Source organism: Zonotrichia albicollis, chromosome W, assembly GCF_047830755.1.
Source record: "Zonotrichia albicollis isolate bZonAlb1 chromosome W, bZonAlb1.hap1, whole genome shotgun sequence".
In the NCBI taxonomy this organism is placed as follows: Eukaryota; Metazoa; Chordata; class Aves; order Passeriformes; family Passerellidae; genus Zonotrichia; species Zonotrichia albicollis.
Window position 1 is genome coordinate 14909464 of NC_133859.1, and position 15749 is coordinate 14925212.

Consider the following 15749-nt stretch of genomic DNA (forward strand, 5'->3'; position numbering starts at 1 on the left):
AGTCCCAAGAGAGCTTGCCAGGGGCGCAGCTCTGGTTTTTAACCCCTGTGTTTTCTCAGAGGCAGATCTAATCCTCAGTGGTCGTACCAAATGCCAATCTTAAAATCTGAGCATCCATTGGTGGCCTGATGGTAGTGACCTGAGCATCCCAGAAATCCCAATTCCGGTCCAACCACCACAGGGGCTTTCAGGCAAAGATATGGGAAAAGGAATAACAGTTCTTTACCAGAATATACATATATATGACAAGGCAAACAATCAACAACAGCAGGAACAGCAAACAAAACCAGAAACTCAACAACAGCCTTCTCTCTGCTGTCAAGCACTTTCTCTTTGATTGCAGTTATGGTTATAGCTGGCAGGGGCACTGTTGGCTCCCAGCCAGGCAGGGCAGGTGTGATTATTCTCCCGCAGCTGCTGGAGGCACTGTGGCATAAGTTCAGCCAGCTCTCTGCATGTGGATAATGGTGGGCAAGCCAGTGGAAGAGATAGAAAAGAGGCTTTCTTTACAAACCTGAAGGGGCAGCTGTTCCCAGTGCCTCCCCCGAATGGCAGAATGGACTATTGTAGGAACTCCAGAGTGGTGGCTGGAATAGCAGAGGTGAGCAGACCCTGGGGTGGCAAACAAAACATAGTAGAGATTCCGCAGCTGTAGCAGGAACTGCAGGAGGGTTGGGCAGACATGGGGTATTGGGTTAAAGTGTAGCGAAAATCCCGAAGCAGCAGCAGAAGACAGTGGGGCTGGGCAGCAGCAGTTGGGCTCCTGCAAGCAGCCGGGAGAGGCTCCTTCAGACAAGGGAGGGTCTCGGGGACCCAGGTTTTCTCTGGGACACCCGAGTAGATGGTGAGGGCCATTTTCTAGTGAGATCAGGTGTTCAATAAGGTCCCAGTTCAACAGCTACTCTTACGAGGAAAGCCTCACTCACGGTAGAAAGCAATAAAAGATGGAACTCCATGGTGGCAGCGAATTCTTCTCACAGGAACCGCAGACCGGCCGTCTCCTTCTCCTATCCAAGAGCAAGAGAGAGAGAAGCTGAGTCCAGCCCCTCACTCCCTAGCCAGAATCTCATGATCTCTCTGCCCTTCTCAAGAGAAAGCCCCTCAGCTATGAGAGTGCAGCCAGGTGCACACCTCCCCCTCCTCCTTGGCTACATCTTTTGTATCTTTTAAGTACTGAGGCGGCTTGGACTCCATAGGCTGCCAGGATTCCCTTCTCTGTTAGGGTGTAGTTGGCTTCAGACTCTGTAACTTGGGCTCCAGAATCCAAGTGGTTGACCCCGAGTCTCACCAGGCACCTTCTGCCAAAGGCTCCAGGAAAGACCATTGCTCCCAGCTACAGAGTAGAGCACATTCTTCACCTGTGGTCCTGTCCTGACTGGGCCAAGGGCTATCATATGAGCAATCTCCTGTTTGATCTGGGCAAAGGCTTGCTGCTGTTTAGGACTCCAGTGGAAATCATTCTTGTGGGTAATCAGGTAGAGAGGGCTCACAATCTGGCTGTAATCAGTCAGGAATGTCCATCCTCCAGAAACCTATGGCGCCTAGGAAAGCTTGCATTTCCTTCTTGCCTGGTTGGTGGAAACATTGCTGTGATCTTACTGATGACCTCTGTGGGTATCTGACACCATCCGTCTTGCCACTTCATTCCTAGGAACTGGATCTCTCAGGCAGGTCCCTTGACTTGGCTCTTCTTGATGGCAAAACCGGCTTCCAGGAGAATCTGGATGATCCTCTCTCCTTTCTCAAATACTTCCGTTGCTGTGTTCCCCCACACAATGATGTAATCGATGTACTGCAGGTGTTCTGGAGCCTCACCCTTTTCCAGAGCAGCCTGGATCAGTCCATTACAGATGGTGGGGCTGTGCTTCCACCCCTGGGGTAGTTGATTCCAGGTGTACTGCATGCCCCTCGAGGAGAAGGCAAACTGTGGTCTGCACTCTGCTGCCAGAGGAATGGAGAAAAATGCATTGGCAATGTCAATAGTAGCTTAACACTTCACTGCCTTGGACTCCAGGTCATTGTGGAGTTCCAGCATGTCTGGCACAGCAGCACTCAGTGGTGGAGTCACTTCATTCAAGGCATGATAGTCCACAGTCAATCCCCATTCTCTGTCAGTCTTGCACACAGGCCAAATGGGGCTGTTGAAGTGTGAGTGGGACGTGCTGACCACCCCTTGGCTCTCCAGCTCACGTATCATTTTGTGGATGGGAATCACAGCATCTCGATGTTTCCGATACTGCCAGCGGTGCACTGTTGAGGTGGCAATTGGTACTCCTTGTTCCTGCACCCTCAGGAGTCCTACTGCAGAAAGATATTCCGACAGTCCAGGCAGGGTGTTCAATTGCCTAATGCCCTCTGTCTCCACAGCAGCTATTCCAAAAGCCCACCTGAGTCCCTTTGGGTCTTTGAAATACCCACTCCGGAGGAAATCTATGCCCAGAATACATGGGACCTCTGGACCAGTCACAAGAGGGTGTTTCTTCCACTCTTTTCTAGTCAGGCTCACCTCAGCTTCCAGCAAGGTCAACTGCTGCAATTCCCCCTGTCACGCCAACAACAGAAACAGGTTTTGCTGCCACATCCTGATGGGATTAATGTGCACTATGCACCAGTGTCGTCTAAGGCCTTGTATTTTTGTGGTTCCGATGTGCCAGGCCATCGGATCCACACTGTCCAAAAGACACAATTCTCCTGTGCCTCTACCTTGCTAGAAGCAGAGCCCCTCTAGCCCTGGTTATCATTCCCTCCCTGGACATACATTCTAGAGGTTTCTTTAGGGGATTGGACATGTCATCCTCCCTTCCCTTATGTTTGGCATCTCTGCTATGGGAAAGTGGAGCTACTCTACTTCTGGTGGAACTCCCTCACTCAGTATTTTTCTCCTTTAGTTCACACACACATGCTGCCAGGGCAGAAGTGGGTTTTCTCTCCTACCTTTTCATATTTTCCCCAGAGTCAAACAGGAAGAACCACAGATCAGCTCATGGGGTGTACCCTCTCTCCCTAGCTGGGGGACATCTGCTTCTAATAACAGGGCCTTTGGTCTGTACTGACAAATTTTGGAGAAGGTAGTCTTTAATCTCCTTCCTGAGTTTCTGATGAGTCTCCTCAATCCTGTCTTCCAGTTTTTGTATGAGCTCTGACAGATGTGTTTCCACAGTTGAAATTCTTGCTTGAGTTGGGCTGTGCACAGTGTCTGCATATGCCCGGGGCCTCCTCACCATTGTATTCACTGTTTCGTCCCCCTCATTCTGCTTCATCATTGCTAAAGCAGGGCCATATTCTTGTTGCCTAAGTTGTGCAAGTTTTAGCCACATCACTGGCGTACATTTTACCACGTCTGGGCTCCTAATTGTTTAAATGTCTAAGAAAACGATCTCTATCACCACCAGTTCTCTCAAGCATTGAATCCCTTGTTCCATGGTCTTCCAAAAGCTTTGCTGTAGCTGGAGATCTTGGCACGAGATCTTGGCACAGGTATCTTTCCTTCACGCTTCTCAAAAACCATGTTCAAAGACTGAGGGCTTTGGGCCCCCTTGTCATCCCTTGGTCAATACCCACATTATGTGACAGAGATTCCAAATGCCTCGCTTCAGTGCCATCCTGAATTACACCACCACCTGTGGTTTCCCAGATTCTGACCAACCAACTTAAAATAGATTCATCAGGCCGTTGGGTGTAATCTTTTCTTAGGCTGCGAAGGCTTTCTATGGACAAAGACTCAATAATGATTTCTGTTTCGGATTCCTCTGCTGGCTGTGAGGATCCTGGCTCCTCATCATCGTCCACTGGGTGAATAGATTTGGTTTTTTGTTTCCTTCTATGGACAGGGGCAATTGCTATTGGCTTAGGTTCCCCACCTGGTTTAGCTGCAGCCTGAGTGACTGGGATGTCTGCTGATTCATCTTCCTGCCCCTCTGGCTGTATCTCCTGCCCTACATCTAGTATCTAGAAGTGCGTGGTAAGCATTAGTCAGGGCCCAGCACATTGCAATGAGCATCTTCTCATTAGAGTTGTCATTGCAATTTTCTTTCAGATATTTCCCCACCCCAGCTGGATTCTGAATTTGTTTAGGGGGGAAGTTCCAAGCTATCGGATCAGAGAATTCCTTCAGGGTTTGGCCTATTTCCTCCCATACCCCACGCCTCTCAGAATTTTCCATCACTGAGGCAGATGTCTGGACAGCCTCTCTGGAAATCTCAGCCCTGATTCTAGACAAGCTGCAGAACATATAGAGAAAACCCACCAGATAAAACACCAGAAAGGTGGTATGTTTACCATCCAGGGGAAACTGAACATTCTCAAAGGTGATGTGCCAGATCTGAATGGGAAGAAGGAGATGAAGGCCTGGGAAACATCATCCCCTACTTTTCCCCTAACAGACTGGGTGTAATTACTAATAAATCCCCAAAGAAGGCTACCGAGACCAGGACAGAAAAACAATAGAGCATACACATCCTCAATAGCTCCCAGTACCTCTGCTAAACTTCCATAAATTATTAGCACTGAGTACATCAATATGGAAATCATGATTCGTGTCCCTGATTTCTAAGAGACATAGGCCAGGGACAAAATTGCCCCTATATATAGATAGGTAAAGATGCCTAGGTGCCAGAGAGCCATTATTAAAGCAAGCAGCATGGTGACCACTGATTGCTTTACCCCAATACAATGTGTTTCAAACCAGAATGTAATTATGTTTTTTCACTTTCTCTTGCCCTTCAAGTTGGACACCAAATTTTGTCTCTATTTAGAGACAAGTTTAGGAGTAAACAGTCTGGAATGAGTGTTTCCTCTAAAGAAAAGGGTTTCAGCAATCCTTTTCTGCCAATGAAAAAATGAATACTAGTAGATGAAAGTGGAAAAAACCACAACTGTTTATTGACAAAGTACCTGCACAGCACTGGAAAAAAAATGTATAAATGCTAGATATTGAATTGTCGGAACCTTACACACACACACACGCAACCCACCCCCCCACCCCACCCCCCTCTCACAGCAGAATAAAAAAAACCAAAATGCTGGGGGAAGAAATAAAACAGCTGGTCACATGGCAGGGAGGAAAAAAGGAAAAAAATGGTGCTCAGCTTCTATCTCAGGGAAGAAAAAAACAAAGGGTCACGCAACAGCTTGAAACAAACAGATGGGAGCTTGGTGAATCTCTGCTGTTTGTCTCCTTTCACAGCAGATGAAGCTGGTGGATTTAGGGTCTTTCATTGTGTTGGCTTTTTCCAAGGTCTGGTTGAGATGGGGTGTCCCTGCAGCTCCTCCACCAGTCCTGGCCAATCGGCTTCCATCAATTGTCTGATCTAGAACCAAAACCAAGCTGAACAGTTATAGGAAAAAAAACCCAAAAGCCACCAAAGGGTTGCTGTTGCAGCCTTCAAGGCCAGTGAAAAGGAAAAAAAAACTTCTTGCCTGAGGTAACAAAAAACCAAGCTAGCTAAGCAACAAAGTAATGCTGGTCCTCACCGCACCCAGCATGCCCAGGAGTGAGGTTTCGAGAAAGCCCGCACCAGAGCCCCAAGGCTCCCCTGCCTCCCCTGGACCCACCTTAAAGCTACAGCAACTGTTTCTGTGCATAAAGCAGACAATTAGGGAATAGAGTATCATCATCAAATCACCCCAAGACACTTCTCTTTCCCTGAAACTGGAAAAATAGAGAACACTTCTTGTGCTCCTGATCCTTCAACCAGTTGTCCCAAGGCCGTGAAGTCTCTTTTGAATGTCCTTGAACTTCTTATTGCAACTTAATCTCTGCCTACATGAAAAAGCAATAATGGATAATAATCTGAGGGCTGTACCAGGGTAGGAAGTTTCCTTACCACGTCTTTGAGCTGGGCCCTGGGAAGGCAGCATATTTTCCTTAAGAAATTGGAATTTCTGTTCACCTCAGAAGAGAGTATCTTCTGACAAGAACTCATCTTTTTTTCTTTATGGAAATGGTTTTGACACAGTTCATAGGGTGACTTAATCTTGGTGACATCTGTAACCTAGATAAACTACTGTCCTCATCATTGTTTGGTTCCACCTTTCGGTCCTCCTATTGTTTGGTGAGGTAGTCATGGAGGAGACATGCCTGCTGTGCCAGGCAGGAACTTGTTGCAATTCCCCATATCCCTTAAAACACTGCATTCTGTGAGGTGGAGAGAGGATAGGGAATCCTCTGTATCATATGTCCTGTCTTTCTGATAGGCCCGTCCCAGGGAAGGTAGGGTGCAATTCCTGAAGTCTGTCTCTCCTACTCTTCAATCTACTCACCTCCTGTTGGAGCTCTGCTACTAAACTGAGGAGTTCCTCTGTCTTGGTGTATCTCCCACAGATGTTCGTTCTCACCACTGTTGTCTGACATAAGAATAGGGCACATCCTGCAGCCTGACACTTGGATAACAGTGTGTTCCCATTAGAGCTGTGTCAGTCAAGGCGCATGCAGTGTTTAGAGAGGCTGTGGCCTTCCAACAGGTAGATACCATTGCTCCCTAGTCAGGCCTGTGGTGTTACAGCACCATTCCATGCAAACTGCCATGCCATGTCCTGCTTGTCTGCCCTAATTACTAGGGCTCCCTAGAAGCTTTTTATAAGTGTGTGGGCTTGGCTGCTGTTTCCCCTAGTCCTGCTTGGGTTGGGTCTTGGCAGCAGCTCTCAGACAAGGTGTGACCTCCTTTCCTCTCCCCTGAGGTTTCCCCTCCCTGTTTCAGAACTGCCCTCCCTGCCCTCCACCCCCGCCCCCCCCCCCATGCTCCGTGCACGTGGGCAAGAGGACTCAGCTGCAGATTGTGCTGTTACTGCAGCTGCTCATCTTGGTGACCATAGATCATGCTTTTTAATTTGATTGTGAAAAGATGAGTTATTACTCTCTACTTTGCAGCTGTTACTTAGTCTAATTAAAATCTGTTATCTTTCTTGTGTATATGTTGAGTAGAAAGTAATTGTGGCTTAATGTCTTCAAGAGTGCTTTTTTATTTACAGTGGATATGTTCTCTTTAACTGTTTTATATTTACATTAAAATGTTGTTCCTGCTTTGTCTAGTAATTAAATGGAAGTCAATATTTCCATGCTTTTCCTGTGAAATACTGAAACAGGATAGAGCCAGTCTTGGATAAGACTGACAAAGGAAGCAAGTTAGTGAAAATTTTATCTCAGACTGATGTCCTTGAAATGCTGTTCCTGAGGTCTTTTCAAAACCCTGAAGTCTTGTGTATCCTGTGTAAACCAAATGTGAAATTTCCAGTGTTATTTTTCTCTGCTCCTAATATTATTGGAGAGTCAAATGGAAAAGTCTTCACTGTTAAAAGAGAAAGCAAGTTGTTGTTTCGGCTTATGTAAGGCTGCTTATTTTTTAATTTTGGGTATTCAGGTTTTCTTATTGGATTTCACACCTTAGTTTTGTTTGTAATTTTAAAAATTAATCCCAGTATGAGGTGATATTTGAACCCTAATATTATTTAGCATTAGTCTCCTTTTCTGGACATCAGATCACATGTTCATCTTAGTTTGACAAATAATTAGCTCCTCATTTCTGTTTATTTTTATTAGAGATCAACCAAATGTTCTAGCATAAGAATAAATTATATTTGACTGGGAAGATGAGAATAAATATTGGACTATATATATATTTAATATGTTACTATTAGGCATATTGCATATAAAATGCTTGTAGGGTAACTTCTCTGAAATTTTCAGCCATGGTAGAGGTGAAAAGTGTGTGATACACCAGAATAGTGAGTCCAATGTGTTGCAGCAAAACAACCTTTTCCTTTTCTAAGTCATGGGACTTCTAAGTATCTCTTGATTGATCCATAAATTCAAAATGCTTACCTGTAGAAATTGAGTAATATTACTGAGAAGAGAATACTGTTGAAAATGTCTTTAGGAGTGAGGTTTGATCATTTAAAATTGCAATGAGTCAAAAGTCTTTAGGCTTTTAGCTTAATCCTACCCTTTAGCAGAATACTCTTGCATTAAGTAGCAAGCATGTTTTATCCACAAGTGTCTTGGTTTAAAGACAATTTAATGGGGACACGCTAAAATGAGTTACCTCCCCTTAGTTTTAACCAATCCCTTTCCATCAATAAGGAGAAATGCATATGAGTAGATATAAGTGAAAAAACAGCAGTTTAGTAACAAGTGAAACAGCAACAGGCAAAAAAAAAAAAAAACCAAAACAACAAAAAACCAGTGAATAATCACTAGATACAAAATTGTTAAATCTCACAGACTCCCCAGGAACAAAGTGATAACCGCAAGATAGGCTGGAAATAAAACCCCATAGAATGGTGTCTATAACGCAGGTATTTGTTTATTGCAGCGCTGGAGGTGAGGGGGATTTCTCCTCCTAACTCACCCACCTTTGTCAACTGCTGTGGTATAGTTATTACAGTAAGTATTGCTTAGTGTTACTATGTCATTATAACATCATTGGATACGTGCCAGAACTAATTTACATAACATGATCTCATGGTTATTAGATAGTTTTTTTGCACTGCGCTTGCGCCTTCCCAATTCAGGGGTCTTTGATGAAGGTTTCCAAAATCATCTTCACATCTGAACCTTTAAATTTTATCTTCGGAGCATGTGCAGTTACAGTGTTCCTTGGTCTATCTGGTCCTAACCAGCCTAAATTCTTTATTTTGTGGCTAATTGACTTGACATTTGCCAATTTCTCATTAGCACTATACTTATCTATCTCTGAAACTATCCACCTGGTGAGGTTTTTTTCTTCCTTTTTTTTGGTCTATTCAGCATTGAGCAACTAGTTAACCATATACTAGCCATTACATTGTATAGAAAGTTATTTATATCAGGTTCTATAGGTGTGAGAAACATGGTTTACTATTTAAAATTTTTATAAAAGTTTATTAAACAATAAAAGGGATAAAATCTAGTTCTGGGGTGCTTGGCTATTTGCCAAAAGCACACTGTTAACTTAAACTATGTTTTCTATATATTGTTATATGACAGGGGTACATGTATTTTCATAAGAGTTTATACATATTCAAACATACTTTTGAGTTTAGATTTTCTTTTGCTTGGTTTTAACTTTTGACTTGTCTTCATGCTATCTTGTAGATAAAACTAATATATTTTATTTCTTCCTGTGGTTCCATCCTGTTGTATTTTCACTCCCTGATAACACGGGTCAATACATTTTTTTTCTTTTTGGTGCTCTGGTTTCTGTTTCTGTTATCTTGTCTTTCAGATAAGATAGTCCTTGAATGTGGGAAATCACCTAATTATTTTACACTATTTTCTGAGCTAGTTACACAAAAAAACATTTCAACATTTTACAGTCTCTATTATGCGATGGTCTAAAATAGTATATATTACACTACTATTTATAAAAGCTACATGGTGCATACATAAACTGACAGATTATACTATATCAAAAGCAGTAATTACAAATTGTACTATATCAGGATTTTTGTGATCAATAATGTGAAAAACAAGGTTCACTCTCCTGGTAAAACTTAATAGTTTAATAAAGGACAATAGGAGACCAAGATAATAAAGCAAAGTTTAACAGTTGGGTGCTTGGCATTCAGCCAAGAGCACATCTGCTATATTGGAGACACCCATTACATACCTTTTCTATTGCATCAGCCTACTGCATATTCATAAAAAATTATGCATATTTAAACTTTCCCCCAAACTAGTTTGCATGTTCCAAGAACTGTTTAGCATGGCTCCTCCTAGGGTCCACCTTTTTAGAGCATGCGCATTTCTTAGCTGTGGTTTTAGTCCGTTCTTATTATCACCTTCAGCTTGGGCTTTGGTCCATACTTTGTACAGACAGTAGGTGCTGATAGTAGCAGGGGTCTTCATCATACGTTCATTGGATGTTATCCTAACTAAGCAGGCAGTTCAATTGCCACAAGCATAACTATATTAGCCATTTCCCTAGAATGTCTAAGTTTTGCTAATAGCAGAAATAAAAGCTATATCTATAGCAAAGTTACTTTAACATTATACATATAGAATCCATTTTTAATATTTGCAAAAAGCCAATATTATAATATGTATTTATAACAATAATAACTTGCAAAACAAAAGTAATACATAAATGCAAAAGCCAATAACTATATTTGTTATTTATAACAATTTCCCCCCTTTGTTTTTTCTTATTTTATTTGGCTTGAGCTTAAACTCTTTGTATTAAATACAGAGAAAGAACAAGAAAGGAAAACAAAAGGAGAATAAAATAGAAAAAGGAAGTATGTGTGGAGGTGAGGGACAGAGAGAGTGACAGGGGTTAGGTGGAAGCATATCACCCTTCTGAGCATTTTAAAGACGTCTTTTTGTTTTATTTTATTTGTTTCTTCTAAGTGGGAACGCTCGCACCTCTCTTCTGTACGGTGTCAGTCTGACATTGTCTGCTGTAATACCATGGATCTGTTGTACTATGCTGCAGTGCTCTGGTGTAGGGTCTGGGGACTCTTTTGGGGGAAGCTTTTGATGGATTATGACACCCCTTCTGCTGTGGATGAGTCTTTCTTTTTTTTCTGGGTGAAGGGATTTTTCAGCTGGGCTTTCTTGCACAGTGGAGGATAGGTGCTCATTGTGACTCTGATCAGAGGCTTTTTTTAAACATACACTCAAAGCTTCTTTCTCTCTTCCCCTACCTCTACCTCTTGGTATGAGGGTCTGTGAGAGCTTGGCAGCTGATAGCCTTGGGGCTTGTGGTATTGGCTTGTGTTTTGTGAATGTCTCTAGCTCTGAGTTGTTACTTTCTTATCTTCATCAGTGAATGAAGTTGGGCCTCTCAGAGCTTTACTCAGGGTGTGGTGGTCATCTCTGCAGCTTTTGTAACACAGTTCTATTATTAAAGGTAAAAGTCTTCATTAAAATGTTTAAGTAATAAACTATTATATTTCAGTCTTTGACAATTTACCCCGTGACTTAAACATTGTAATGACTTTTCTTCTGATTTTTTTTCATTTTGTGGGTTGCCCACAGTGGGTGATAGGTGAGAGTGGTTAGTAAGAGAAAAGATAGAAGAAGAGGTAATAATGTAATATAATAGTTATTTTAATTATTAAAAATGTAAATTTAATTGTGATCATTAATCTAATACCTATTAAAGTGATCTTCAGCTCTTGCAATATAATTGTACCTTGGAACAAATGTGAATAAATCTGTTGAAGATGTTTGCTTATATATTTTAAAGGTTGTAAAATAGGTTGACTGTATTCACATATAATTGGAAAAATTTCATCAAACATATTTTTACATTAAGACTAGTTTTTAGGGAATAGACTGACACTGTAGTAATTTTAATTTTGACACAAACCAGAAACTGCAGCTTTGTGTGTGGAAAAAAAAAATCAATTCTTCTTCTTTAAATTCAGTTGTATTACTTTAAGAAGTTCTCCTTCTCTTTTGACTTCTTACACTCTGCAACTCTCATGGAGTAGAGAGTGCTAGGGTTACCACATTGATCAGTATAATTAAAAGAAGTGAGGTAAAATTAAAATGTCCCCCTAGAAAATAGGAAGTTTCACAGTATATTAAAGATGTTCAGGTGGTTTTGAGAGTTGGTAGAAGATGGTTTTGTATTTTATTTACACTATTAGGATTCTTTAGTTCATGTGAAAAATGCCATTCAGTTGTGTTAAAATTTTAGAAGTTTAATAGTAATGAAAATAATAATAAAAATTAGGACAATAAGAATTTGGACAAATAAAGTTAGGACCATAAAAGACAATAGAAAAGCAAAGAATTACGGACTTCCGGGTGCTTTTGCATTCTGCCACAAAAGCACATCTTGCTAACAAAGGATTAACTCTTAAAAGCAATAGCCTATTGCATATTCACATATTTCATACATGATTCAAACATTCCTTGCAAACTAAGGGTGTTTCTGCCTAATTTCAACTCCCCCCCTCATCTTGTAAATCAGTTGTCTAGGTTCCTTGAAGTATGGGTTTTCCCGATAAGGAGGCAATAATTCATCTCTTGGAATTTTGGTGTCTTGTTGCTGTTATCTCTATGCAAAGAATTTCTTGATTATCTTATCCATTCCTTGAGCTAGTTACAAAAAGTATCTTAGATCACATAGTTTCTATTTTAATATTGTGCTATAGCCTAAAAACTATATTCACCACACTACTTTAAAAGAGATTAATACAGCACTAATTTAAAAAAAAAGATTATTACAGCACAACTTTCCAACATAACACATATAGTATTCATTGTAATATTTGCGAAGAGCCAATCCTATAATATGCATTTTTCACAGTTCACTAATTAATAACTTTTTAAAGAAATTTAGCCATATTATAATACGTCACGGCGCAGGGAGGCTCGGGACCCTCAATATGAGAATCAGCAAGCTTCGTTTATTGATCAGAGCACCAGACATTTATCTACAACAAATAATAAACTCATACATATTCTGCAAGCTAAGCAATCTATTAGTTATATTCTAGCTATCAGCCTCCTCATTCTAAAGGAGTTACATCTGCTTTTTCTCATGTCTCTAGTCTCTCAACCACAGCACTTTGTTATGGTAACACAGCTATGCTCAAGGACAGTGTCATTGCAGGTGCAGGACTTAGATTAGCCACGGCCCTGTACTTTTCCAATTTTTTGGTCAGCTATTCTTCCAACAATTTCCCCTGTTGTCTTTTTGCACAAGCAATGTTTGATTAAATGCAGCAGATATCATCTTTTGCATTATATTTTGTAAGCACATGCAAAAGCAAGGCAAAACTAATGCTACTAACAAAGCTATAATGCTTACTATAATGCTAGTTTTATTGGTTAATTGGGTTACACTCTTTTTAATACAAGAATAGGCAATTCTAATAACTACTATAAGCAGTATTCTTAACTAGCAAAGTCTTTTATAAGGGATTTAAGCTAGGGAGAAACAGAAGAGAGGCTGTCACTATCTATAGGATATGCTATAAGACAAATATGAAAAGGATTTTGTGCTGTTGCAAGGCTCAAACAAAACTCAGGTGTGCTAATACAATTTGCAAAAGTAAGCCAAAAGAGTAATATGTGTGCAGATTTCATTAGCGTTAATTGCCTGATAAGCTTGTTCTCTATTCTGAAACAATAGATATATTTTAAACAGAAATGGTTCTACCTATAAATGCTTCTAATTGTCTTCTCCAATTAGAGTTTCTCTGATACCATTCATGATAACATTCTGTACATAAATCATAAAATAAACGTCTAGTATAAATCTATTTTTGTTTTTTACATTTACCACATTTAAGCAAGACTCAAGGGATACAAAAGGCACACATTACATCTTACTTATACAATCGTTTTAACACATCCTTAACATCTTTAAATTTTAAAAAATACAGTTTCAGAGTCTGATTAGTTTCCTCTACTATAAAACACTCATTACAGCAAAACAGCTGGTCAAATGATGAGTTACATGACAGGCTTTTTTTTTTTTTTTTTCCTCAGTCTCTCAGTCTATTTGTGGCTTCTGATGTTCAAAGTCTATGCAGTGACTAAAAGGCAGCATAGTGGATGTGCTAAGCCAAATCGGCCGAAATTTGGCCCAATGCATTCACCACGCTGATTTCTCTTTCACAATCTCTGTCAGGAAGAACAAAAGGTCCTTTTTAATCCAGATGAGAAACGTCCTGATAATAATGCTCTTTGGTGTTGCTTATTTATCATCACTGGTCTTTTAACTGCTGCGTGCGCCGGGAGGGCCGGGCCCGCGCGGACTCTTGAGCTGCCCCCGCCGCCGAGCGTTGGCCGGCGGCACCGCGAGCTCAGCGCGCCGGGCTCACTGCCCGTGGCGGCGCCGGCTGAGCCGCGGGGCTGCGGCTTGCAATCTGTAGTCTATTGAGGTTGCTAGGTCCAAACCGAGGCCCTCGCCGGCTGCGGGGCGGAGGGGGAGAGGTACTTGGGCTGGAAAGGCGCTTGAGTCCCGGGCTGCTACTTGTGTCGCTTTGATGCGGTGGGTCAAAACTTAGCTGCTGCCGGACTCAGCGCAGCATCCCCGGCGGCACGAGTCGCGGCCCCCGCGGCGGGGCTCCCTCGCCCCGCCGCTGCCGCCGGGAGAGCTTTCCGCCCGCGCCCACCGCCGCTCAGAGCCGCCACTCGAAGCCGCCGCTGCCGCCCGGAGCCGCCTCAGGCGAGCCGCCCGCCGCGGCTGCTCCCCATGGCGCGGCGCCCACGCCGAGTCAGGAGCGGCACAGCCCCGCCGTGCCCTGAGCCGCAGCTGCCGCCGCCATCACAGCACGGCCGCTAACTCATTGTGCGTGTCAGATTTGCAGCGCCAGCACTGCAAAGCACTTTTTTGCAACTCCATATGCAAGCAATCTCGGGAGTTCTTTTCCCAAATAGATAGTCTATAGTCTCCACTTTTCTAAAAAGCATTTAAAAAGTTTATACGCCGCTTGTCTCTGCATTACCTTCTAATCTGATCGTCAGCGCGCTGTTGCAGCTCTTTGCAAGACGTCGGCGGCGTTTTTAGTCGGCCGAGCCCTTCTGTAAGGTCGCTCAGGGCGCGGAGCTCGCTCTTTCGCTTTCCGAGAATAATGAAACTTTTTATAAAGTAAAATGGGGAAAGTCAATATATATATGTATGATTTCTTCCATGTATGAACTTCTGCACCAACTTTCAAAATAAAATCAGCTAAAACAAATTGTACCTTCATAAGACATTTTGTCATATCGTATCTTCTTTTATAAAAAGATGAAACATGCTTGGCAAAAGAATTTTAAGCTAATTATATATGAAATGTTTTGAGCAATATTTGATTTTTTAAAAATGTAAACATAAGCAAATTACAAGCGTTAACAAATTTGACAATGTAAACAATTACGATGACAATCTAAAAGTTTCATTTGTTTTTACATAGTTCTATTTAATTTGTTGGTAGGGCGTTATATACATAAAAATTGAAATTCGACCCACTATAGACTAATATCAAAATAAAACAAAAACTTCTCATGGTTTCCACAATGTGACAAAGCTTAAAGTGAAGAAATAGTTGTTACATTGTCTTGGTTTGAAAAGACAGGTGTCTGCTAAGGAAGGCAGGAGCCTACCCTGAAATGGAAAATGTAAACCCCCTCCCTCCGAATTGTTATAATTTTGAAATTAAGGGGCTCTCAGGCAAAGATATAGGAATAACAGTTCTTTATTAGGAAAATAAAAAAATTAAATCAACAATGCAGTAATACAAAACAACAGAGTCAGAATATGACCTGACACCCTGTGGGTCAGGGTGTTGGTATCAGTCCAATTGAAATGGTGGCTGCAGTCCTTCTGGGGTGACAGATGTGGTTTTGTTGAAGCAGTGGTCCTGTAGAAGGGGGTAGTCTTCCTCTGAAGGTCCAGTGGTGGTGTAGATGGGCCTGGTCTTCTTCTGGGAATCCAGTGGAAAAGGCTGGCTGTGGTCTTCCAAATCTCAGATTATATCCAGGTAGAAATGCTTGGCTCTATCCTCTGGGTGGAACTTCTCACTATGGGATGATGTAATTTCTATCAGTCATGCAGTGAGACTCAATGGCCCATTAACAGAAGATATTTGCTGGAGGGAGGATTGGTTTGTGAAGAGATAAAGAAAACTGCCCAATTAACAGAAGATAACTGCCACACACCCCTAACAGATAGGAATAGAGTACACACCACCATTTCCAACCTAAGACATACATCTAGGTGTAAATCTGTTGCTTGCAGTCTTCCTGTACCTAAATTTGCTCTCCCTATCTTCAGTGCAGGGATGTTAGGAATTCCCAAAAAAAACCCCGGGCAAATGTGTGCTCAAGT

General features: G+C 41.9%; 1 protein-coding gene and 1 long non-coding RNA gene across 5 annotated transcripts in view; both read left to right on the forward strand.

Moving 5' to 3' along the window:
- The window catches only part of LOC141726926 (uncharacterized), a 425545-nt gene that overhangs the window by 88951 nt on the left and 320845 nt on the right, over positions 1-15749 (forward strand). The gene's annotated exons all lie outside the window — the stretch shown is intronic.
- Positions 1-15749, forward strand: part of LOC141726829 (E3 ubiquitin-protein ligase KCMF1-like) — a 146526-nt gene that overhangs the window by 70050 nt on the left and 60727 nt on the right. The window contains exon 2 of one of the 4 annotated variants that reach the window (XM_074531929.1): positions 8310-8380. The exons of the other annotated variants lie outside the window; for them this stretch is intronic. The gene's annotated coding sequence lies outside the window, so the exon portion shown is untranslated. The remainder of the gene's footprint in view (positions 1-8309; positions 8381-15749) is intronic. 4 annotated transcript variants of the gene reach the window in all.